Source organism: Phodopus roborovskii, unplaced genomic scaffold (genome assembly GCF_943737965.1).
Source record: "Phodopus roborovskii unplaced genomic scaffold, PHOROB, whole genome shotgun sequence".
NCBI lineage: Eukaryota > Metazoa > Chordata > Mammalia > Rodentia > Cricetidae > Phodopus > Phodopus roborovskii.
The window spans coordinates 5,810,206-5,834,860 of NW_026126412.1; positions in this window are offsets into that span (position 1 = coordinate 5,810,206).

Here is a 24,655-nt window from a genome sequence, read left to right on the forward strand (position 1 = left end):
CCTATCCTCCTTTCCTATTGGCCAACAGTGCTTTATTTATTAACCAGTATGAAATACATATACAGAATGACATCTCCCATCATTAATTTCTTTATTTCTTTCTTGAAATGGTGCAATTGCACATTGTTCAAGATTTGTAAGGTTTCTGTAATTTGCGTTGTTGAATTGTAACTTTAAAGCATGGTGGTCTGATATGATCCACAGGGTTATTCCAATTTTTTTGTACCTATTGAGGTTTACTATATTGCTGAGTATGTGGTGGATTTTAGAGAAGATTCCATTTGGTGCTGAGAAGAAGATACATTCTTTTGTGTTTGGATGGAATGTTCTATAAATGTCTGTTAAACCCAAATGGATCATACCTTCTGCTAGTTCCTTTGTTAAACTTCTGTCTGGCAGACCTGTGTAGTGTTGAGATTGGGGTGTTGAAATCTCTCACTATAAGTGTGTGATGTTTTTATATGAGAGTTGAGTATTAATAATGTTTCTTTTATGAATGGGGTATAGATGTTCAGAATTGAGACTTCTTCCTGTTGGATTTCTCCTGTGATGAATAAGAAATGCTTCTGTAGGTTATTAGGCTATCTATATACCTTCATATGTATTCCTTACCACAGAAGCATAAATACCCATCTTATAAAAGTATGTTTGAATATAGGAGACATTTGTATTTTTATCAATGTATACTAGTTGTAAAATGTAACTGGTTAAACTGTTGTACTTCCCTTTATACACATATCCACTCCATTTATTACCCTTTCCAATTATATATCTTATTTTCCATGTCTGCTTTCACATACGTTTGTTTAGCAGGTATCTTACTTTCATGACCTTGCTTTCTTTCCCTCTCAGAATCCACTATGTATTTTTTTTTTTTTTATGAGAATGACTTGTTTCACTAACAGTGGTCTACAATTCTATCTATTTTCCTGCAATTATACAGTTTAATTGCCTTTGGCTGGCAAAAATTCCTTATGGTTTTATTCTACACTTTACTAATTTAACAGTTAATGGACACATAGGCAGACTTCATGATTTGGCTGCTATGGATATTATTGTGATAATTACACACATTAATATATTTTAACAGCAAGTTAACTTTGTGTATATTAGATAGATAGATGATAGATTGATAGATATAGATATAGATAGATATATCCAGCAGTTGTATTATTGCTAAAACATATGGAAGCAGAATTGTGTGTATATATGATTATGTAGGATGCACACACATGTGTATGCATTGTATGTACATGTATATACACAGTAGCCAACAGACATTGTCAGATGTCTTTCCCTATTGCTTACTATTTATTTCTTTAAGACACAATTTCATACTAAGATTAGCTAATCTGGAAAAAAATCAGATTCTCACTTATCCTCTTGTCTCTGTTTCCCATAATGCTAGGTTTACAGGCACAAGTAACTTTCAATTCCCTTTTGTTTCTTTGTTTGTTTGTTTGTGTTTTTGTTTTTTTGTTTGTTTGTTTTTGTTTTTTTGGTCTGGGGATATGAACTCAGAATCACATAGTTAACCTGGAGATGCTTTTACCCACTAAGTCAACTCCCAATATTTAAAAAGTTGTTGTTTTGTTAAATATGTTTCACTGAATTTTTTTATTTAACATTGAATGTATACATTGGGTGAATAATATATAAATAATGTACAAATACAACAGGCATGCAGTGACAACCTATATAAAAAAGAGGCCATGAATTGAAGGAGGGTAAGGAGGGTTATAATGAAGGGTTTGGAAAGAGGAAAGCACAGTGAGAAAAGTTATAACTAAAATACAATCTCAAGTGTAAGCAACAAAAATGTAAGTGTACTTTCTTGTCTCAGCTTCTAATGTAAGTATCATATAATGTTACCTCATATGAGCATGTATGTTGGATTAAAAAGGTGTTTGGCCTGACAGGATAATCTTTTAGAAAAATATTTAGGTCAAATAGAGGTGAAACTGCTATATATATATATATATTTTACATTTTGTTTGAACATACTGAAGTGTGATTTAAATACATTTAAAAACATTTAAAATAAAATGAAAATTATTGACAAAAAATCATAACTAACATAACTGATATGTGAGTTAGACATGTTTCAGGATGTTTTGTTTGTTCAGCCTTTATAAAGTAAAATGAAATGATTTGATTTAATATGGATCAGTAATGCTCTAGAACAAGCTTATTATTAGAAATATGATGAAACAACACTGTTATAAAGGACAATAGAGCTAGAATTTAGGAGACAGTTCTTCAATCTGGACTACTCTGTTCATTGGCATTTGAATGGTCTATCCCCTCCAACCTCGAAACTAAACAGTTTGATTTGAAATTATTAAACCATTAAAAGTTGTAACACAATAAATGAAAGTCTCAGAGACTGACATTAGGGATCAAACTTCAAGCTGAAGATCAAAAATACAGAGTAGCTCATCACTAACTTTTAGTTTGCCTCAGACTGAAAGACGATCCTGGCTCTACCAAACTTCAGACTGCTGTTTCTCCTCAACAAGGTTAGAGAATTGTGAGACTGCAATGTGATTGGACAATGAATGCCTCCTATCCTCAATGAGGCTGGAGAATGAGTACCTGAAGCTGACTACTGAACACCCTGCTCCTATCTTTTATACTACATCTAGTGGTGGGATTAAAGGCTTGTGATCCCAGGTGCTGAGATCATGTTTGTGTGAGCTGTTTTTTTTTTTTTTTTTTTTTTTTTTAGGAACCAAACAATCTTGTATAGATCTGGGTGGCCTTGGACTCACAGAGATCCCTGTACCTTTTAATCCTGAGTCCGAGGATTAAAGATGTGTACTACCACTACTTGTTTCTATAGCTTGTGACCAACTTTGCTTTCTGAAAATTCAGGCAAGCTTTAATAAATATTACATCACCACAGAGACTTTTTAATGTAATTTCAAGGAGATGCATGCCCCCAGAATTATGCAAATTGAATTCAGTAAGTCCCTTTATTAGCTGACAAAAATAACATGCAAAGCCACTCAAGTTTAGTTAAATATCAGAACGTTGACACTGATCTCCTCCTACCCATAAAGTTTTGAAAAAACAAAAAATGAAAACATGTCTATCATCACTATGTCCTGTACTTTTTAAAAATTTGGTTCTCAATGAAAAATTCTATTATAACCAAATCAAATCAGAATGAATTTTTTAACTGGTCACTGATTTGTTCTCTCTTTTCACCTGCTGTGGTCCTCTAGCCTGGAAGGACTCACTACTTATTCATCTGCTTCTTCTACGTATCCAGGGTGGAACCAATAATTATCCCTAGTACACAAATGAACTGTGGGAGCCCATTCCCCAAGAAAAGATACTCTTTCCACCCAGATACATGGAGGAGGGCCTAGGCCCTGCTCCAAATGATGTTACAGACTTTCATGATTCCCCATGGATGCGGGGGTCAGTGGGGGATCAGGGAAAGATAGGAAGAGGGGACTGGCATTGATACGTGGAATATGATTGTTTCAAATTTAAATAAATATGTATGTAATACAAATATAAAAAACAAAAACTGGAAAAACTCAAAAAAAGGAAAAAAACGAATATAATAATTAAATTAGTCAAGTTGGCATTGGAAGTTTCATGTATCCTTGTATAAATTATATAGAATTCTAAATTCCTTAAATAAATTAATTTATTTTCTTCAGATTATTAGTAGAAATCTTATTATAATTTAATGCAAGCCTGAACAGTTCCTCTGAACAATAAATATACCAATTTCAAGTCCATTCACTCCAAGAGATTTGTCATCTGAACAGGAGTTTTGTATTCCCAGCTATTTGCCCTCCTGGGATCACTCTACCTCCATCAGCAATGAGATTTAGAGAGTCAGGGGGGCATGGATAGGAACACTCATGGTATATGCCTTGCTATTTCTTCACAATGCAAAATTCTGTCTGGCAGATGGTGCCATAGAGAAAGGTCATCATTTACAGGGTGTTTTCTTCCTTAATGCTTTGATATCTATTTCTGATGAAGATGCTTTGTCCTGTTTTACAACCCCTTTGCCTTTGCAAAAAGCTGCTTTCCCAAGAGTCTTTCTCCAGTCTCCTGTTCCAGAGTTCATTCCTGTCAGTTCTCAGGTTGATAGCCCATCACAGAATACTGTCCAAATACAAGAAATTGTGATAATTAAACTTCGTTTTCTCCCTTTGCACAGAATAACTAATTGTAAAAATTGGCAGTCAGCCTGCCATTTGAAAGTGAAGAAAACATCTTGTTTTAACATCTGAGCACTTTTTTTTTTTTTTTTTGTAATCTGTAAACAATTGGACCATATGTAGTGTGATGGGAAACATGGTTGAGACAGAACACCATGAAAAGAACCTACCATTTAATCACTGCTCTTTGATTCATGGAAACAGGAATTGCCTTTAAACTTCTGGATTTTATCATAATTTTAAGCAGACTTTTTTTTTGAATATCAGATAAGACTGACAATTTACCAAGAGGCAAGTAATTCCACTTTTAAATATAGGTATGTTTTAAAGCCATTTAAACAGGTGACAGATGTAGTCAAGGGCATTTGCAGCCTCTGGTTGGCCGGAAATCCAATTCAGTCATGTAGAGTCTCCACACAATCCAGGTTGTTACTTGGAAGGTTAATTTTTTTTTTCTGAGTAAAATTCTCTTAGTTACACTTTTGTCAAACACAAATATTACCTACCATGTTTTCAATGAAAATCTTTTAAAATAATCAAGTCATATCTTCTAGTGTTTTATATTTTAAATTTTTTGTTTTTGTTTTTTGGGTTTTTTTTTTTTTTTTTTTTTTTTTGCAAATCCTGGGCAAATTGAATTTATTACTTAAAAGAGGATTCATATAAATATTGTAAATGTTGAAAGTTGTATATCTTATAAAAAGTCCTGTGATGGTCACAAGGACAGTAATTAGTAATATGGGCCAAAAGAAAATGGGACTGGGGTAACATGGGCTTCTCTGATTTGTGTGGATCTCACATTTTCTGTCACTCTTTTCTTGGTGGCTCTTCCCTAAAATTAGTTGGTATTATAGGGTCAGAAGAGACAAGCAGTGAATCAGAAGACTTTGCAAAACCTAGAGGTTTTTTTTTTTTTTTTTTTTTTTTTTTTCTTTTTAATTTCCCCTGCTCTTTATCTACATGTATCCCTATCCCCCTACAGGAGATCCAGTGTCATGAATTGAAAGTAAACCATATGAGAGAACTTCTGACCCAGGCAATCACCCCATAAGAGCCTCTTTGGCAATACTGAAGGCTTAAAAACATCTTGCTAGATGTTTTAACAGTCAGGAACCATAACAGATTTTTGCTTGATTAAAGTTTTGATTCTTTCATGTTTATGTTGTAATAATGGACTTAGGCTCCACAATAAACTTAAGTATGATCATACCCTATACACGTACTGGTATGCTATAAGCAACTTGTGCCACAACAGTCTCCCAACTTCACTCTACTTTGGAAAGTTGCATTTATGAGTCTCGGCCAATGAAACCAAACATGAAAAAGGAGCATCCCATTTCTCTGCTTTTAAATGTACCTTCTTTCCATGAAACTAACCTCGGTTTCCAAGGAAACAAGAACAAAAAAGCAGTTGGCAGCTAGCATCTGGGACTTAGAACTCTCACATGTCAATTTCAACTGCTGGCTGCCAGCTCAAACCTAAAAACATAGAGTATTAAAATCACTGGCTGACTTTAACACACAAAAGAATATTGAATAAGTTCTTACTTTGTAAATAATTTAGCATAATGGAAAATCATTTAAAATACACTTTGAAATAATAAAACAAAGTCAGTGTGTTTCAATTAGTAGAAATAATACAAACTAAATTTTTGTTTTAAAACATTAGGCAGACATTTGCAAAGAACTTTTTTTTTTTTTCAAATTTATGCCATTTGTTTCTGGCATCTTTCTGAAATTTTATTGACTTCTTTCATTTGATTTACTTTGCTTTCAGTTTCTTATTTCCTTCCTTCCTTTGTTATAAGTAGGTTTTTCCTGCCAGCCTAGACCCACCGCAGCACCAGCCCCAAATAACACATTTGATATAAGGCTGTTGGCCAGGTACTTATTTCTTATCGGCTAGCTTTGTCTTAAGTATTAACCCATTTCTATTAATCTCAGTACTTCCATGTGGTCTTATCTTACTGGAGAGAGGGGGCCGGCAGTTCAGAAGACAGTTTAAACTTTCCTGCTTTGCTGAAGAGTCTGCCAGAGACACTATGGCCTATGGGCTGAAGATGGAAGATTACAGAAGAACTTCGGGTGACTGACCAGGCAGTGAGTTGTCTCTGTCATTTCTAGAGTTTATGTATTATCCTTCTTTGGTCTTTGAGGGAGTTGAAGACAGATACTTATGGTTATAGTTTTCCTTAGTTAGGATTAAAGATAAGTTACATATAGACTTTAGACTCACAAAGATAGGATAGATGATAGAATATTTTCTTCAAATCTTGCTAAATGTTAATGGACTAAATATTGTTAACTGTGATATATTTTGCTATGTTAAGGTTAAAACCCTTCTTTTTATTTAGACAGAAAAGCGGAGTCAGCATGGAGAGTCAGGAGAGAGAAGAACCGCTGATCCCCTCTCTCTGGTAAGATGAGACCATGTGGAAGTACTTAGATTAATTGAAATGGATTAATTAAGACAGAACTAGCTGATAAAAAAAACTAGTAACTGGCCAACAGCGTTATAAATACAGATTCTCGGTGTGTTAATTGGGGCTGGTGCTGTGGTGGGACTAGACCTGGGAGGAAAACCTTACTCATAACATTCCTTCTTTCCTTTCTACTTACTTCCTCCCTCCTTCCCTCCCTCCCTCCCTCCCTTCCTTCCTTTCTTCCTTCCGATTTCTTTCGCTCCCTCTCTTTTTTATTTTGACTTGTGAAAATATACAGCTGATATACAGTTGCTTTTGATTTTGTGGACAAAGTTTGTCGTCATTCATTTTAAGTTTAATAAAATATTTGATGATAAAACATGAAAATAGGTTAACATTTTTTTCTTAAGAATATATTTAGTGGGCTATAAAGATGGCTCAGTGACTAACTACAAAAGTTCCACTCCCAAAACCTACATATTGGAAAGAGAAATACTAGTAAATTGACATCTAACCTCCAAAAGCGTGCTTGCTATGGTACATGTGTACCTAATACTAAATAAATACAAGTGAGCACATACATACAAACACACTCACACTCACACTCACACACACACACACACACACACACATACACACACACACACACACACACACACACACACACAGGAGCTGCAAAACAGAATGCAAAACATAGAACACTTAGAAAAAAAGGTTCAGAATATTTAAGATGACAATGGAAACCTGACAGGTAGAATATAAAACATGGAACATAAAAAAATGGCCAATTAGAAAACAGGCTTTTTTTTCATGTCCACTGCCTCAATGACCAAAACAGAAACAATGCAATGCCTTAACATGCTAGCAGAAACAGCTTGTTTCTTGTCTGACAAATCAAATAATAAGATTAAAACCTGGAACATCAGATGGAAAAACTGGCAGATAGAATTTGTTCCATGTCTGAGGATAATCACAAACTAGCAGATAGAAAATTGTTTCATGAAGGCAGTTTACAGACCATTCAGATAATATTTCAGAATGAGAATATTAAAAGCATAGAATCACTTGTAGTTGGAGGAAACAAGAAACTGGTTCAATGAAATCTCTCGAAGAAAGTTGTATGATTCAAGTAGTCCAAACACTCAAAAAAAAAAAAAAATGGTGAATAGATTGATAGATTGTAGGCCTTAGAAGACCTACAATCTGATACACCAGAAGAAGAAGTACAGGTAATAGGGCATGAAAGAGATTAAAAGTTTCCTACACCTATTAGGATCAGGGAAGACTTGACTAAGGTTATTATTCCATCACCAATGGCTTTTCCTGTATCTCTTATTAAAAACCAGCAATGAAAAAACACCCAAAATGTTTCATTGCATATCAGTGGGAACCAATACATATGAATGATTTGAAAGGTATAAAGGAAGCAGTAGTCTCGTACGGGATGCCCTCACCATTTGTGAAGCAATTAGTAGAATCACAGGCAAAGAATAAGTAGGTAACCCCTAAGGATTGAGATCAATTAATATCAGCTATCCTTGAAAACTCATATCAACTAGAATGGAAGGCTTTATGGAAAAAAGAAGCAAAAGCCCTTGAACTTCAGGGCTTAAAGAAAGGTTATAAAGCTCCCCAAGATAAAATTCTTGGTGAGAGTCTTTATGCTGATCCAGACTCAAGTCGCATATGATGAACACAACTTGTCTCTATGCAGTACAGCAGCTTTGAGTGCTTGGGACAAGGTTCATGAACAGGGGAGAGGATAGAATCCTACACCAAGGTTAGGCAGGGACCCAGAGAAAGCTTTAGCATATTTCTACAAATAAAGAATGTCTAGAGAAATACAATTACAGATAGCAGGCACAGATTCTAGGCGAATACTCATAGAATCCTCAGCTTATGAGAATATGAATCCACAATGCAACACGTGCTTTGTCCTTGGATGAATGGGTCCTACATACAGCCAACCTTGAGTATAATGACCATGGCACTGAAGCTGGGATAGGAGAAGTAATCTCCAAAGATTTGTAAAGACATCAAAATATCAGATGTTTTAATTGTAGGCAAAACCTTCCTAGAAATAACTCTTCTAGAAATGAATCACACAGAAGGCCTCAGCCTTCTAGATTATGTAGAAGATATTGCAAAGGCTGACACTGGACTAATGAATGTAGATTGACCAGAGACAAGAAAGGAAACCCTTCACAATCAGGAAACTCCTTGGGGTGCTCTTGAAGGCTTAATGTCAAAAGTGGTCCAGACATTCCCAGTCACTGTGGAGGACAATTTTCCCCAGGATGATTGGAAAATCCAGTGCCTATCATAAAAAAATCATATTCCTCTGGATGACAAATTATCTCTGGAAGGTGAATCAAACATAAATGGAGGAAACAAAAAACAAAACAACAGCAACAACAACAAAAAAATACCAAACAAACAAAAAAACATATATTTTTGGCAAACTTCTATGAACAGTCAAAGGCCCAGATTGATAGTTAAGATGAATAACAGACTGTTAGAAGGGATTGTTGACATGGGTGCTCGTGTAACCATCATAACTAGTAAATCTTGGCCTCCAACATAGCTCCTGTAAGAGGTAAATGTTCAATTATCAGGGATTAGAACTCTGATTCAGGTAAAACAGAACATGAGAGGGATTGAATGTGTAGGACCAGAAGGACAGAACAGAAGTTTGATACCATATATGGCTGATATAGCAATAAATTTATGGGGTCATGATCTATTGCAGCAATGGAATACACAGATTAACAGAATTCATGGTTGTAGAAAAGATACAAGACAGACACCAAATATCCAGGCTGTACAAAAACAGAACACAAGTGCCAATGGCTAACGGATGAACCTGTTTGGGTAGGGCAATGACCTAAGACCTCTGAGAATCTAGAGGATTTAGAAAACCTGGTTCAGGAACAACTAAATGCTGGACATATTGAGTAATCAACGAGCCATTGGAATTCTCCTGTATTTGTTATCAATCTGGAAAATGGAAAATGCTTACAGACATGAGAGCCATCAATACAGCCAATGGGCTTTCTACAGCCTAGAATGCCCTTGCCATCTTTTATACCTAAAGATTATAGTTATTGATTTAAAAGATTACTTCTTCAATATACTGTTAAAAGAAAAAGATAAAGAAAAATTTGCCTTCACAATACCTAATTACAATAATTTTCAGCTAGTCAAGAGATCTCAATGGAAGGTTTTTTCACAGGGAATGCTAAATAGCCCCATCCTGTGCCAATATTTTGTACAAAATCCTTTGGAAATAATTCATAAACAGTTTCCATAATCCATAATTTACCATTACATGGATGATATGTTGTTGGCTGATTCTAAAACAGAAATATTAGAAAAGATGTTTGAGGAAATAAAGGAAGTTTTACCTCACTGGAGATTACAAATTGCACCCAAAAAAATATAAAGAGAAGTTTCTATCAATTACTTAGAATACAAAATAAGTCCACAGAATATTAGACCACAGAAAGTACAGATCAGGAAAGATTATTACCAAACTATTAATGAGCTTCAAAAATTACTAGGAGAGATTTCTCAACTACAAACCATTATAGGAGTAGAAGAGCATGATTTGAAAAAGGGACAAGAACTTAAATCGTCCACGAATACTATCAACTGAAGCTAAAAAAAGGCATTAGAATGGGTAGAAAAGAGGACACTAGAGGCAGATGTGGACTGTGTAGGTCTAAAACTAGACTGTATTCTGGTTATATAAGCATCTATTACTATCCTTCAGGGATTTTGATGCAGAGGGAAGATATCATAATAGAATGGATATTTTTACCACATAAACAGAATAAAAGACTAAAAATATACATAAAAAAAGATCTTTGACTTGATTTTAAAAGATAAATTAAGACTTCATCAACTGACAAGAAGGGACCCAGCATAAATTATAGTACCTTTAAATAATGAGAAAATTTACTCCTTGTGGAAAGATAATGAATATTGGCAGAGATCTTGCAGTAACTTTTTGGGAGAAATTAGCAACAACTATCCCAAAATTGAGAAAATCAAATTCAAAAAAAAAAAAATTGGATCCTTCCAAGTATTGTAAGAAAAACACCAATCTCTGGGGTTCCTACATTCTACACTGATGCAAACAAATCAGGTAAGGCAAGATAGAAATCAGGAAATATATGCAAAGTATTTCAAAGCCCTTACGATTCTGTATAAAAGGCAGAATTGTACACCATTCTCATGGTACTTATGGATTTTACAGAACCCCTCAATATAGTTTTTCACTCTCAATTCTCAGAGAATCATCTTACACATTGAGACTGCAGAATTTATTCCTGATGATACAGAATTAACTTCATTGTTTATACAATTACAAGATATTATCAGAAAGAAATAGGACTCATATATATATGATATATATATATATATCACACTTCAGATCCCATATGGATCTGACAGGTCCTGTAGCACAAGGCAATGATGAAATTGATCAGTTATTAATAGGAAGTGTACTAGAGGCCTCGGAGTTTCATAAGAAACACCACATGAATAGCAAAAGTTTAAAAAAGGATTTTTCTATCACTTGGCAACAATCTAAGGAAATAGTAAGGGAATGTCCGACATGTTCATTCTATAACCAAGCCTCTCTATCATCATGCAGTAACCTAAAGGTATACATAGGAATGACATATGGCAAATGGACGTGTTTAATTTTGCAGAATTTGGAAAATTAAAATATGTGCACCATACTATAGACACATTTTCAGGTTTCCAATGGGCCACTTCTCCAAACTCTGAAAAGGCTGATTCTGTTATAACACCCTTATTAGAGGTAATGGCCATTATGGACATACCTGCACAAATAAAATCTGATAATGCTATGGCATATGTCTCCAGAAAACTGAAACAGATTTTTGAATATTATAACATAAATCACATAACTGGTATACCACACAATCCTACAGGACAAGCTGTAGTTGAAAAATCTAATCATACTTTAAAAGAAATGCTCTATAAACAGGCAGGGGGAGCCAAGACACCCAAACATAGATTACATAATGCTTTCACATTAAACTTTTTTAATGCTAATGAGAAGGGAAAAACAGTTGCAGAAAGACAATGGACAACAGAAAAAACTTCTACAGGAGAAGAAGAGCTGTGGATACCACCTAAGTTGATCAAGATCTGAGTTGAACAACAGAAACATCTTAATGAGGAGAAACACAAGTCACCCACGAAAGTTGTTCCCTTGAGTTGTGTGGAAACATCTCAAAGGTAGGGGAAGTGTATTGCTCTTGTCTTTACAGGAAAACAGAAAATACCCATCTTCAAACAGCCAAACAACACCAAACATGTAGGCACATACTGAAGAGAAGATAGCTCTCCAGAAAGAACCATCTAATGTAGAGATCTGATTTTTTGTACAAATATTTAATTCTAGTGAACTATTTCTATACAAGAATCTATTTCTCTTTATTTTCTAGTACTCCATTAGTCTCAGTGCATGCAAACCAATGCTGGATTTGGAGTTGGATTACCTTTTCTCCTCTAAATTCAGGCATTTTGTTAAGAATAAATTCACAGTTTCTGCCTTATATCAAGAAGCCAATTGGTGTAAGGCAGAAGAAAACAAAATCTGGGGACTGTCATTTGCCTACACTTGGTTTTCTCTCTGAAATCCTAATTTTCCTCATACATATTTTCATGCTTAAAGTTTCCTTTCCCAATATGCATACCTATAAAGGCTGAAATTTTTATGTTGATATTGATATTTAAGGTTTTCACAAGGAACAATAACAATTCCTAACAGCAATCTTTGAACTCTCTGGAAATAAGATGGGGCCCTACCTCATCATTTCCACTTTATTCAACCTGATACATCTGGACTACAATCATCACCCTAAAACCAGTTTGGGGTTGTAATGCTCAAGACAACACCAGGCTAGCTAGCGGGAATGGTGTACCTTCTTATTAACACACTGGCCAGAGTTCAGATAGAACTTCAGTTAAGCATTTCCTGCCATGCAGAGACTAGCTACAAATGTTAAAGCTAGTCCCCTCAAGAATTTTTTTTTTTTTTTTTGCTAAAAATTTTCTTCCTACAGGATCACATGAAGTCATCATCCTCCCATTTCAGCAGGAAGTAATCTTAAGATAACAACCTCCCCCTTTCCCTACTTTTTGCATTAAGAGATAATATTCATCTGCATAGAGTTGGTTTTAGTTGCTTAGGTTTGGGTATGAAGTTAATGCTCAGACTCATGTGTCTCTTTTAGACAGGTAAAAGGTATGTTCAGGAAAAGTATGGTTTAGATGGGATATAGGTAGACTAACTTATCTTCTCATGAATTACCTTAGTAATTATTAGCTATATACAACTTACATTGTTACAAGTTCTTATATGTTATAAATATATAACATATAAAAATATGTTATAAAATAAATAAGTTTATATTTCTTCCTTGGATGATTTGTATATTATATTTGTCATGCTGTGTAAAATCTTTCTGTTCATGATGTTTTGTACACAATATCCTTATCACATTTTATTTCTGTATATCTTTATGTTCAAAACATTTTGTATATCGATACAATTTAGGATAATTTTTTATCATGCTGCACTATACACTTCTACCTCTGGACAAAATATTTCAATTCTATCTCTGATATATATATACATACATATATATATATATATATATACATGTATATATATGTATGTATATATATCAGAGATATCCAAATAATTGTCCCTGCTATTACTCAGGGATGTATCAACCATTTATATAGCTAGGTTCCTGTGTATTTCAGATTATCTCCACCCATGTTTCTTATACCCATGTGATTAGTCAGAAATAAATGATTGATCTTTAAACTCTTCATAGACCTGCAGAACATGGCATGTAAATGTTTTACTATTAGTACTCTATTGACATGAGACACTATTGCTCCTGACAGCACCGTGCATTTCCTGAAAATATGTTGGGCACTGATGTTACTCCATCTGGAGTCCATCCTCTCCTCAGCTAATGGCCTTTGGGCAAACAACTGCCCCCACCTTGGCCACTGACTGGGATGTGCTGTTCTACTGTGTTTCTAGGAAACAAACATAGAAGACTGCTGAAATTTTCTCAAGTCAAAGTAAGACAGCCTTTCTACCTCCCTGAATCTGTTGTGGTCTATCAGATACTCTAGGCCTTAGCCCAAACTGGTTCAAGTAGCCTGCTGTTTCTGTCTTCACTGCATCATTTGGAAGCTGCCCATCTGCACTTCCTGCCTACCCTAGTATTGTTATATTCCTCATCTTTGACGAGGTTGAAGATTAGACTATCACAATTATGATTCTCTCTTCCTAGATAGAAATATTAGGTACTAGAATTAAGCTTTCCAGCTTAGGATAAATCTACAGTAATCTCTGTTATGCTTTCACTCTAGGACTGATATATAGGTCTTAAGTTTATATGTTCTTGTTTTTCCTTAGAGCATACTTGATATTTACTGTCTTTGCATATAATTTTGTATCAAGCCTAAATCTTTTCTTTAGACTAAAATGGGAATTATAGTGAGATATTCACCCCACACTCACCTGTTGCACTGACCACGGACATTGAGGGTGGGGAAAGGTGCAGACCTGACCTTGGAGAAATAGGACTGGGGTTGCAGACCCCAGAGGTTCTCTCTTGCTTTGTGGTCAAAGATAAATAGCATCCGGAGGCATCCTTGGGACAGGACCTTGGTGGCAGTCATCTGTCTCTGTTATAAGTGATTTCTCCCTGAATAAGCATCCATCAGCCTGTCTGCTTTCCCCGATCTTTATTTATCCACAATAGGGATGAGCTATGTAAGCAGATTTGCTGCAACCCTTTTTTTTGTTCAGTATGGTCTACAAGTTTTTTTTCAGTTATAACATTTACAAATGAACTTTTCTTCATTTGGAAAAGGGGGAAGAAAGATTGTAACAGTCTGTTGCAGTAGTAGATGGTCAAACCTAAACAGTATTTTCTAGACACACTAGAGCTCATGTAAACCATTAGAGGCTGTGACTTTCATCCACAAGACATGCCCAGGACCAATCCCAAAAAATCTAAGCATAAAGGGAGGTAGTTAAGTATTTCTTCCTCCTGCCAAAAGAGTAGTTATTGACAATGGATAGTGCCTGAGAAAGAACAGTTTTCTCCAGGGATGCAGCCCCTTGAAAGTTACACATTCTCCAGGAAATGTGCCTATGTACATACAGGGAACACTAGCTCTACTCAGTGGGTTTTTAAAAACAACACATATAATTGATAGCATAGTGATGGGGTACATAGTAGAGGAGTTAGAGGAGAGTAAATAGGGAACAAACTTTATCAAAACTGTGTGTTTGTGTGTGTGTGTGTGTGTGTGTGTGTGTGTGTGTGTGTGTGTGTAAAAAGTAAGATTAAAGGAAACGAACTTGTTGGAAATACAGAGTTTGCTCAGGAAAGGGTGAAAAATCACGGAGACCATGTGATGGTTTGACGAGGAATGGCCCTCATATGCTCATGTGTTTGAATATCTGGCTTTAGGAAGTGACACTATTAGGAAATGTGGCTTTATTAGAGGAAATGTACCATGTGGGGGCAGGCTTTAACTTCTCAAATGCTCAAGTAACGCCTTCTGTGACTCTCTCTTCCACTTGCCTGCAGAACCAGATGTAGAACTCTCAGCTACCTCTTCAGCTTCATGTCTTCCTGCATGCTACCCTGCTTCGAGCCATGATGATAATGGATTGAACTGGTGGACTTTATGACATCCCAATTAAATGTTTTACTTTATAAGAATTGCCATTGTCGTGGTGTCTCTTCACATCAATAGATACCCTAAGATAGATAGAAAGATTGATATGTAGCTGGAAAGACAGAGATGCTAATTTATATATATTCTACATCTTGGGTTAATTAATTTCATGTTCCCTTTGGGATTATCAATTTTAGGTTAAAAATGTCAGACTTTTAGACTTTTCTCTAGTGACAATTGTGCAACATTTTTGTGTCTTTAGCCTCCAGGAAACCAGTACAGAAAAATCTTGGAAGGTATATATATCTATTGCATTTTTAATATGTGCCCATTATATCACTGCTTTTGCTAATAGAATGGGGTAAGTTTTAATAATTTTAGAAATTGTTTCCATGTTAGACTTAGAAGTAAACTTTCTTTACCATGGTTATTTAAGAATGTCATTTTATTGTAGCCTCTACCAGATATTGTAGTTTTCTTTTTGTACTTAACATTTAATCTTTTCTCATTTTACATACCAATCCAAGTTCCCACTCCCTTCCCTCATCTTTTTTTCCTCCACCTTCCCCCTCCACACCCACACACCACCCCATTCACCCCTCAGAAAGGATAAGGCTTCCCATGGGCAGTCAACAAAGTCTGGCATATCTAAGAGGACCAAGGCCCTCTACCATATATTTAGGCTAAGAAAAGTATCCCTCCAAAGAGACTCAGTTCCAAAAACCCAGTTCAAGCACTAGGAATAATCCTGGTTTCACTACCAGTAACCTCACAGAATGCCCAAGCTACACTACCGTAACTCACATTCAGAGAAGCCAGTTTGATCCCATGTGGGTTCCCCAGCTGTCTGTCCCTAGTTAGTGAGCTTCCACTAGCTCAAGTCAGATATTTCTGTGGGTTTCCCCAAAATGGTCTTGATCACTTTGCTCTTGTTATCACTTGTCCCTTTCTCTGGATGAACTCTGGGAGCTCAGCCCAGTTCTTAGCTGTGGATCTCTGCATCTGATTCAGGTAGTTATCAATTTCGTTACAGGGGAAGACCATTTCATGCACCCTCTCCAGTAATGCTTAGGGTCATTGCTGGAGTCATCCTTGTGGATTCCTGAAAATATCCCTAGTTCCAGGTTTCTCACTGAGCCCTATAATGGCTCCCTCAATCAAGATATCTCTTTCCTTGCTCTAACTCTCTGTCCCTCTCTGTCCTTCTCCCATCTGGACCATCATGTTTCCTCATGTTCGATTCCCCTCTTCTCCCTTACCCCTACCCTTGCACTTTCACTTCTTCTGCCCCACCCCCTCCCTATTCCTACTACAGTCCACTACTCTGCCAATTTTCCAAGGAGATCTTGTCTATTTCCCCTTCCCAGGGAGATGCATGTATTTCTCTCTTAGGGTTCTCCAGGACACTTAGCTTCTTTGAGGTCATTATGGGCTGGTTGTCCTTTGCTTTACATCTAATATCCATTTATGAATGAGTACATATTGTATTTGTCTTTCTGGGTCTGTGTTACTTCTGCCTAGTTTTGTCTAGTTCCATCCATTTGCCTGCAGTTTTCAGGATGTCATTGTTTTGTTTTGTTTTGTTTGTTTTAATCACTGAGTAATACTCCATTTTTTAAATGTATGCCATTTTCTTTATTCATTCTTCAAGTGAGGGGCATCTAGGTTGTTTCTAGGTTCTGTCCATTACAGATAATGCTGATATGAAAGCAGTTGAGCTAATGTCCTGTAGTATGAGAGTGCATCATTTGGGTATATGCATCTTTTGGATATATTGCTAGGTCTTGAGGTAGTTTAATTACAAATTTTCTAAGAAACCACCATACTGATTTCCAAAGTGGCGATACAAGTTTGCACTCCCACCAGTAATGGAGGAATGTACCCCTTACTTCATATCTTATCCAGCATAAACTGGTGTTTTTAATGTTAACCATACTGATAGGTCTAAGATGGTACCTCAGAATTGTTTGAATTTGTTGTTCCCTTATGGCTAAGGATATTGAGCAGTGCTTAAGTGTCTTTTCACCATTTGAGATTCTACTGTTGAAAATTCTTTGTTTAGATCTTTATTTACCCCATTTTTTAAACTGGATTATTTGGTATTTTGATGTCTCATTTTTTGAGTTATTTATATGTTTTAGAGATCAGTACTCTATCAGATATGGGGTTGATGAAGATCTTTTCCCATTCCATAGGCTGCCATTTTGTCTTACAAAAGCTGCTCAGTTTCAGGAGGTTCCATTTATTAACTTTTTGTCTCAGTGCCCATGGTACTGGTATTTTATTTAGGAAGTGTTCTCCTGTGGCCACGCATTCAAGGGTATTTTCCTCTTTCTCTTCTATGAGGCTCAATGTGGCTGGATTTACGTTGAGGCCTTTGATCCATTTGGACTAAAGTTCTGTGTATAAAGATAGATATGAATCTATTTGCATTCATCTATCATGTCTTTGTAAGAAATCAGGTATTCATAGGTGTGTGGATTAATAACAGTATCTTCAATTTGATTCCATTCATCCACCAGTCGGTTTTTATGCCAATACAAGGCTGTTTTCATTACTATAGTTCTATAGCAGAGCTTGAAGTCAGGGATAGCGATGTGTCCAGAAGTTCCTTTATTGTACAGGATAGTTTTCTCTCTACTGGATTTTTTTGTTTTTCCATATGAAGTTGAGTATTATTGTTTTAAGGTCTGTGAAGAATTGTATGGGAATTTTGATGGACATTGGATTGAATCTGTAGATTGCTTTTGGTAAGATTGCCATTTTTATTATGTGAATCCTCCCATCAAAATCTGTCAAGTCATTTGGAGTAGGGACTAGGCCTTCCCTCCTGTCTCTAAACTAAGGGAGTATCCCTCCACGGGGAATGTGCTCCCAACTCCTTTTGCGTACCAGGAATACATCCTGGTTCCACTGTCAGAGGTCCCTTAGTCTGCCCTGGCCTTCTAACTGAGACCCACAGTCAGGGGTTCTGAGTCAGTATAATGCTGGTTTCCCAGCTATCAGTCTGGGGGTCCAAGAGCTCCCTCTTGTTGAGGCTAGCGGTCTTTGTGGTTTTCTGAGGCCTGGGTGGGGTGGGGGCAGGGCAGTGAGTGCAGAGAGAATTAGCAGAAAGAGAAGGGGAGGGGGGAGAACATGAGGGACCAGAAAGATTGAGTTGGTGGGCAAAGAGAGGAGAGCAAAAAAAAAAAAAAAAAAAAAAAAAAAAAAGACACCATAATAGAGGGAGCCATTATAGGTTTGAAGAGAAAACTGATTCTAGAGAAATGTCCAGAGATCTACAAGGATGACTCCAACTAACAATCTGAGCAAAAGTGGAGAGGCTACCTTAAATCCCCTTCCCTGATAAGATTGATAACTAGCTTATTTATATGCTATACTATTCATGTAGTAGCTCTTGGAAAAAGAAGCAGATACAACGAGACACTGAGTTGAACTTCTAGAATCCAGTTGCAGAGAGGGAGAAGTAATAAAAAAAAGGGGTCAAGACCAGACTACAATTCCATGCCTTCTGCCTTCATTCTCTCTTCCTTTTGAAAAAAAAAAAATAAAGGCACCCAAAAGAAGCAAAACAAAATAAAGCAAAGCAAACTATGTACAAAGAAAAAAGATGAGAGATATATACACGACACATATGCAGGCACACAAACACAAATACACAAAACCTAATTTTTTTTCCTTTTCTTTCTTTCTTGCTTTCTTTCTTTCCTTCTTTCTTTCTTTATTTTTGCCTCCTTTCCTCATATTTTCATGGTCCCTGAACTGAGCCATATAATGGGAACATTTTTTTTAGGACTAAGTGCTCTAAGGTCTTTCACTCTCTGATCACTGTAGGAGGAAGCTACTGTGATGATGGCCGACCAAGCCACTTATCTATGGGTATAGCAGAATGTGTTAGGAATCATTTTATTATAACATTCTTTTGGTATAGCAATAGTATTTGGCTTTCCCCTAAGTGTATAGCCTATGGAGTATCAGATCCTTGAACATTTAAGAAATGTCAGGCTTAGGTTCCATTAAGGAGTGGGCCTTAAATCCATTCAGATAGTATGTGGCTACTCCCATGATGTTTGTGCCACTATTTTACCATTATATCAAAAATAGTAGGTCACCACTGTAGTTGAAAGGGTTTATAGCAGAGTTGGTGTTTACCTTTCTCTTCTGATTGCATGCTGAGGATGTTTCAGTACCATAAACTCTAGTAAGTAGGTATAAAGACTCTAGATAAGTACTAGGTCTAATTCTCTGTGACCAGTGAGATATATGTGCGTTATTCTCAGCAATATGCCATTACCATCAACTTGTGAATAATATTCTACACTTTTGCCAGGAGCTTGCATTGATTAAGGGTTTCTATGGATTCGTTTAAGCAAGAATTTAATTAGATGCAATCCATTGGAAGTTTCAGTTGATGATTAGAGAAGTCTCATTGAGCCTTTCTCTCCCATTATTTGGTGACACCATGTAGTTTTCATTATAGTAGCTTCTAATGCAGCAGGTTTCATAGAATTCCTCAATGTTCTTTAGTATTAGCTGTGTCTCATGCATGTCCTCATTTAATTCCTCACTCATCCCTCTCTCCACTTAATCCTTCTAGTCTCCCACATCTCTCAATAACTACATATTCTATTTTCTCTTCCTTGACAAATAATTTATCATGCATGATTCCTTACTCTATGCCCAATCTCTGTGGTGACAAGGGCTATAGCATGCCTATCAAAGGCTTAAAAGCTAAAATCCATATGTAAGACACTATATACCATAGTTACCTTTTAGGGTCCTGATTAATTCTGGATGGAGTTTTTTTCTAGAAATTTCCAGGTACCTGTGAATTTTTTGATTCCTTCTTTCCTTCCTTCCTTGTTTCCTTCTTTTTGTCTTTCTTTCTTCCTTTCTCCCTTTCTTTCTGATTTATGACAGCTGAATAGCATTCTGTTGAGTAAATGAATTACATGTTTATTATCCAATCTTAACAAGTGTTTCACTTGCTTGGTTACAGTTGCCCCAAGACATATTTGACACTATTGTGAAAGGTATTGTTTCCCTGATATCTTATCACAGCCCATTTGTCATTTGTATATAGAAAGGGTACTGATTTTTATGTTTCAATTTTGTATCCTGCTACTTTGCTGAACACGTTTATCAGTTGTCAGATTTTCCTATTGCAGTTTTTAGTGTCATTTTGTATAATTTAATGTCATATAAAAATAAGGATATTTTGACTTAGTTTTTGATTCAAGCCCCCTTCATCTCTTTCACTTGACTTAGTGCTTTATGGAAGGCTTCAGTATTATATTGAATAAATATGGAATGGACAACTTTGTCTTGCTCCTGATTTTAGTCAAAATGTTCTGAGTTTCTCTCCCTTTAAGTTGTTGTTGACTGGTGGTTGCTAGAAATAACATTCATTAGGTTTAGGTATGTGCCTTATATAAATAGTCTCCTGAGCACTTTTATCATGAAGGGATGTTGTTTTTCATTAAGGGCACTTTCTTCTTCTAATGAGATAACCATGTAGTTATTGTCCTTTGGTTTGTTTATATAGTAGACTTTATTAATTAATTTTAATTTGTTGTATTATCCCTGAATCTGTGGGATAAAGCCTACTTGCTCAAGATGGGTAATCTTTTCGATATGTTCTTGAGTTTGGTTTGCAAGTATTTTGGAGAAGGTTTACATCTCTGTTCATAAGGAAAATTGATCTATAATTTTCCTTCTTTTTTGTGTCTGTGTGGTTTGGGTATCACTATAATTATGGATTTCTGTGAGGAATTAGGCACTGTTCCTTCTGTTTCTATTTTAATGAATAATGTGAAGAGTATTGGCATCAATTCTTTGAAAAATTCTAGGCTGAATCTGTCAGGCTCTGGGCCTTTATGTGGGGAGTGGGGCTTTTAATTTTTAATTGCTACTTCAATTTCAAAAGATTTATGGGTCTGTTTACATTGCTCATTTTATTTTGATTTAACTTCACTAGATTGCATATATGAAGAAATATTTCCATTTATTTCAGTCTTCCAATGTGGTTGAAAACAAAATTTTAAAGTATAAATCATGTTTTTTGGGATTTCTTCAGTGTTTTGTTTGTGTGTGTGTGTGTGTGTGTGTGTGTGTGATATCCCCTCCCATCTATAATTTTACTAATTTAGATATTATCTATCTACCTTTTCATTAATTTGCTAGAGACTTATCAATATCAATGTTACTGATTTTCTCAAAGAACCAACTCTTCATTTCACTGGTATTCTATAAGTTTTTTTTTATAGTTTGTTTTTCTTTTATTGATTTCAGTCATGGGTTTGATTATTTATTTCCATACACGTGTTTTGAGTGTTATTTTTTTTTTCTTTTTTTATAGAGCTCATGTGTGCAAGAAAGTAGGGGATATAAAATCTTTCAAGAACTTTTATGTTGTTACTTAAGTTTTATGATCTTAATTTTCTACAATCATAACCTTCATTTGTTCCATAGGTTTGTAAATGCTGTGTTTTCATTTTCTTTATATTCTGAAAAGTTTTTAGTTTTCTTTTAATTCCTCTCTTGTCCACTTGAGTTTTTTAGTTTCCATGTATTTTTATACCTCCTATTGTTTCTGTTGTTGTTGATATCCATCTGTAATCCATGGTGGTCAGATAGGTTAGAGTGTGTTATTTCCAGTTTCTTGCATCTGTTGAGATTTGCTTTGTGTTCAAGTATGTGGGCAATTCATGACCCACATACTTGCAGGAGATGTTAAGAAGAGGGCATATTATTCAGTGTTTGGATGAAATATTCTGTATATACATATGCCACGTTTATTGATTTATAAAATTATTTCACTTACAGCATTTTTTTTATCTTTAGTATTTTTCTGGAAGACCTGCCTTTTGGCAAGACTGGAGTACTGAAGTTACACACCATTGTAAGGAGTGTGGTTTTTCCTCCCACCACTGGTCTGGTGCTGAAGCCATGCCAGCTCCAAATAACACACAGAGACTCTGTATTTGATATTATGCTGTTGGCCAATTACTTGTTTCTTTTTGGCTAGCACTGTCTTAATTATTAACCCATTTCTATGTATTTCCACGTGGTCTTACCAGCGAGAGGTGGCTGGCAGTTCTGCCTTCTCCAGACTCTCCATCTTGACTCCTAACTTACTACTTTCTCTTTCCTTCTCATCTCCTAGTCCCACCTATCTTGCTTTCCTATTGGCCAACAGTGCTTTATTCATTAACCAGTATGAGAAACATATATACATAATGGCATCTCCCATCATCTCCTCTTTTCTGTCTAAATAAAAGGAAGGGTTTTAACCTTAATATAGCAAAATATATCACACAACAGTTATCAAATAAGAATCACAGTTACAATATTTAGTCCATTAACATTTAGCAGGATTTAAGAAAATATTCCATCATCTATCATATCTTTGTGAGTCTAAAGTCTATGTAACTTATCTGTAATCCTAACTAAGAAAAACTATAACCATAACAATTTGTCTTCAACTCCTTCAAAGACCACAGAAGGATAATATATAAACTCTAGAAATGACAGCGACAACACACTGCCTGCTCACCCAAAGTTCTTTTGTAATCTTCCATCTTCAGCCCATAGGCCATAGTGTCTCTGGCAGACTCTTTAGCAAAGCAGAAAACTCTAAACTGTCCTCTTGTATTGGCAGTTTGTCAGTCACTTTTCTCTGTGTCCTGCAGAATATCTGGCAGACACTTTCATGAAGCAGGAATTCTGTGGCAATGTCCATCTTGAATCAGCAGTCACTTTTCTGTGGGTCCTGCATGTCCAGTTTATACAGCATAAAGCCAAACAGTCCAAACAAGAGCAGTATCTTGTCTAAATAGCTAGTTTTGCCATAGTGGAGGCAAACTCCATAATGGGTTTCTTTAATGTCCATCTTCCTTTCTGACACAGGTGGTGTTGCCAGGAGAAGTGCCTCATAGTCAAGAAAAACCCTAAACCATTTTCAATGCCATATTCTGTAGGTCTTTGAAAGGTTTGAAGAATGCCTATCCATCTCAAATACATGTCTGTATTTCTAGAAATCCTAACTAACTTAACTATAAATTCTGACTATCATAGGTAACTATCTATAATCTGTACTAAATTATACATTACATACCTAAATGATCTATATAAACACAATATCTAAACAAGAGGAGAAATATTCATATCACAAATTTGACATTAAAATATATCAATCCATTCCAAAACAAAGTATTCATAGCTATACCATAATCCCCTTTTTACCTTTAAAAAGATATTGGTTGTGATTATTAGCCATTTATAACCAACCCCATTTAAATGAAAACAAACATTTATAAATAATTGAGAATTTGGCATCGTTCTTTCCAAACTACTTCCTGCTGATAGGGGACGCTGTCATGAGGATTCTAAGAAGATACAGAAATCCTTGCTGAAGACTGTAAAGCTGCTTTGTTCAGCTGTTTTGAATGTAGGATCACCATCGACTCTGTTTCAGGGGGTCTGGCTTGCTCAAGCCACATTAGTCTGGAAAGAATCCACAGCTTTTATTTTCTGTGGAAACAAAAATAGAAATCCTTTTCCCCAGTAACTTGTCCTTGAACTTAAATTTTTGAGTCAAAGCATTTTTAAAATATATAAATTGGATTGATCCAGCAGCATTTGTTTTAACAGTTGTTGTTATCTCCTCAGCAGTCAAAAGATACAAAGACAATATAACACTATACAGTAACCAGATTCTCTCTGAGCTTTTCATCTTTATGTGGCTTTATTATTACTCTGTATTTTTTTACTTTTTATTTTTTGAGACAGGGTTTCTCTGTGTAACTTTTATCTGTCCTGGAATTCATTCTGCATACCAGGTTTACTTGGACATCACAAAGATCTGCTTGCCTCTATCTCCTGAGTGCTGGGATTAAAGGCGTGTGCCACCACACCCAGCAGTTCTCTGTCTTTTTAAAGCCATTTTTTCCCCCCAAGCCAATGTATATTTTAAAACACATTGTAAACCTTTAGAGGTTTTCTTAATGTGAATTTGTCTTTACTGTAAATCTTTATCTTTTTCTGGCCACCAGTCTTTTATCTGGTAAACAACAACATTGCTGAAATGAAAGTCATAGCTGTGTCAGCTGCGGTTTATCAAAGATGGCGGCAGCTATTGTACAGCCAGCACTGAGAGCTGTGGAGACAAGGAGGAAATAGGAAGTAGTAAGGAGAGTCAATATGGAGATTCTGGAGAAAGCAGAACTGCCATTCCTCTGCTCTCCGTAAGACCACGTGGAAATACATAGAAATGGGTTAATACTTAAGACA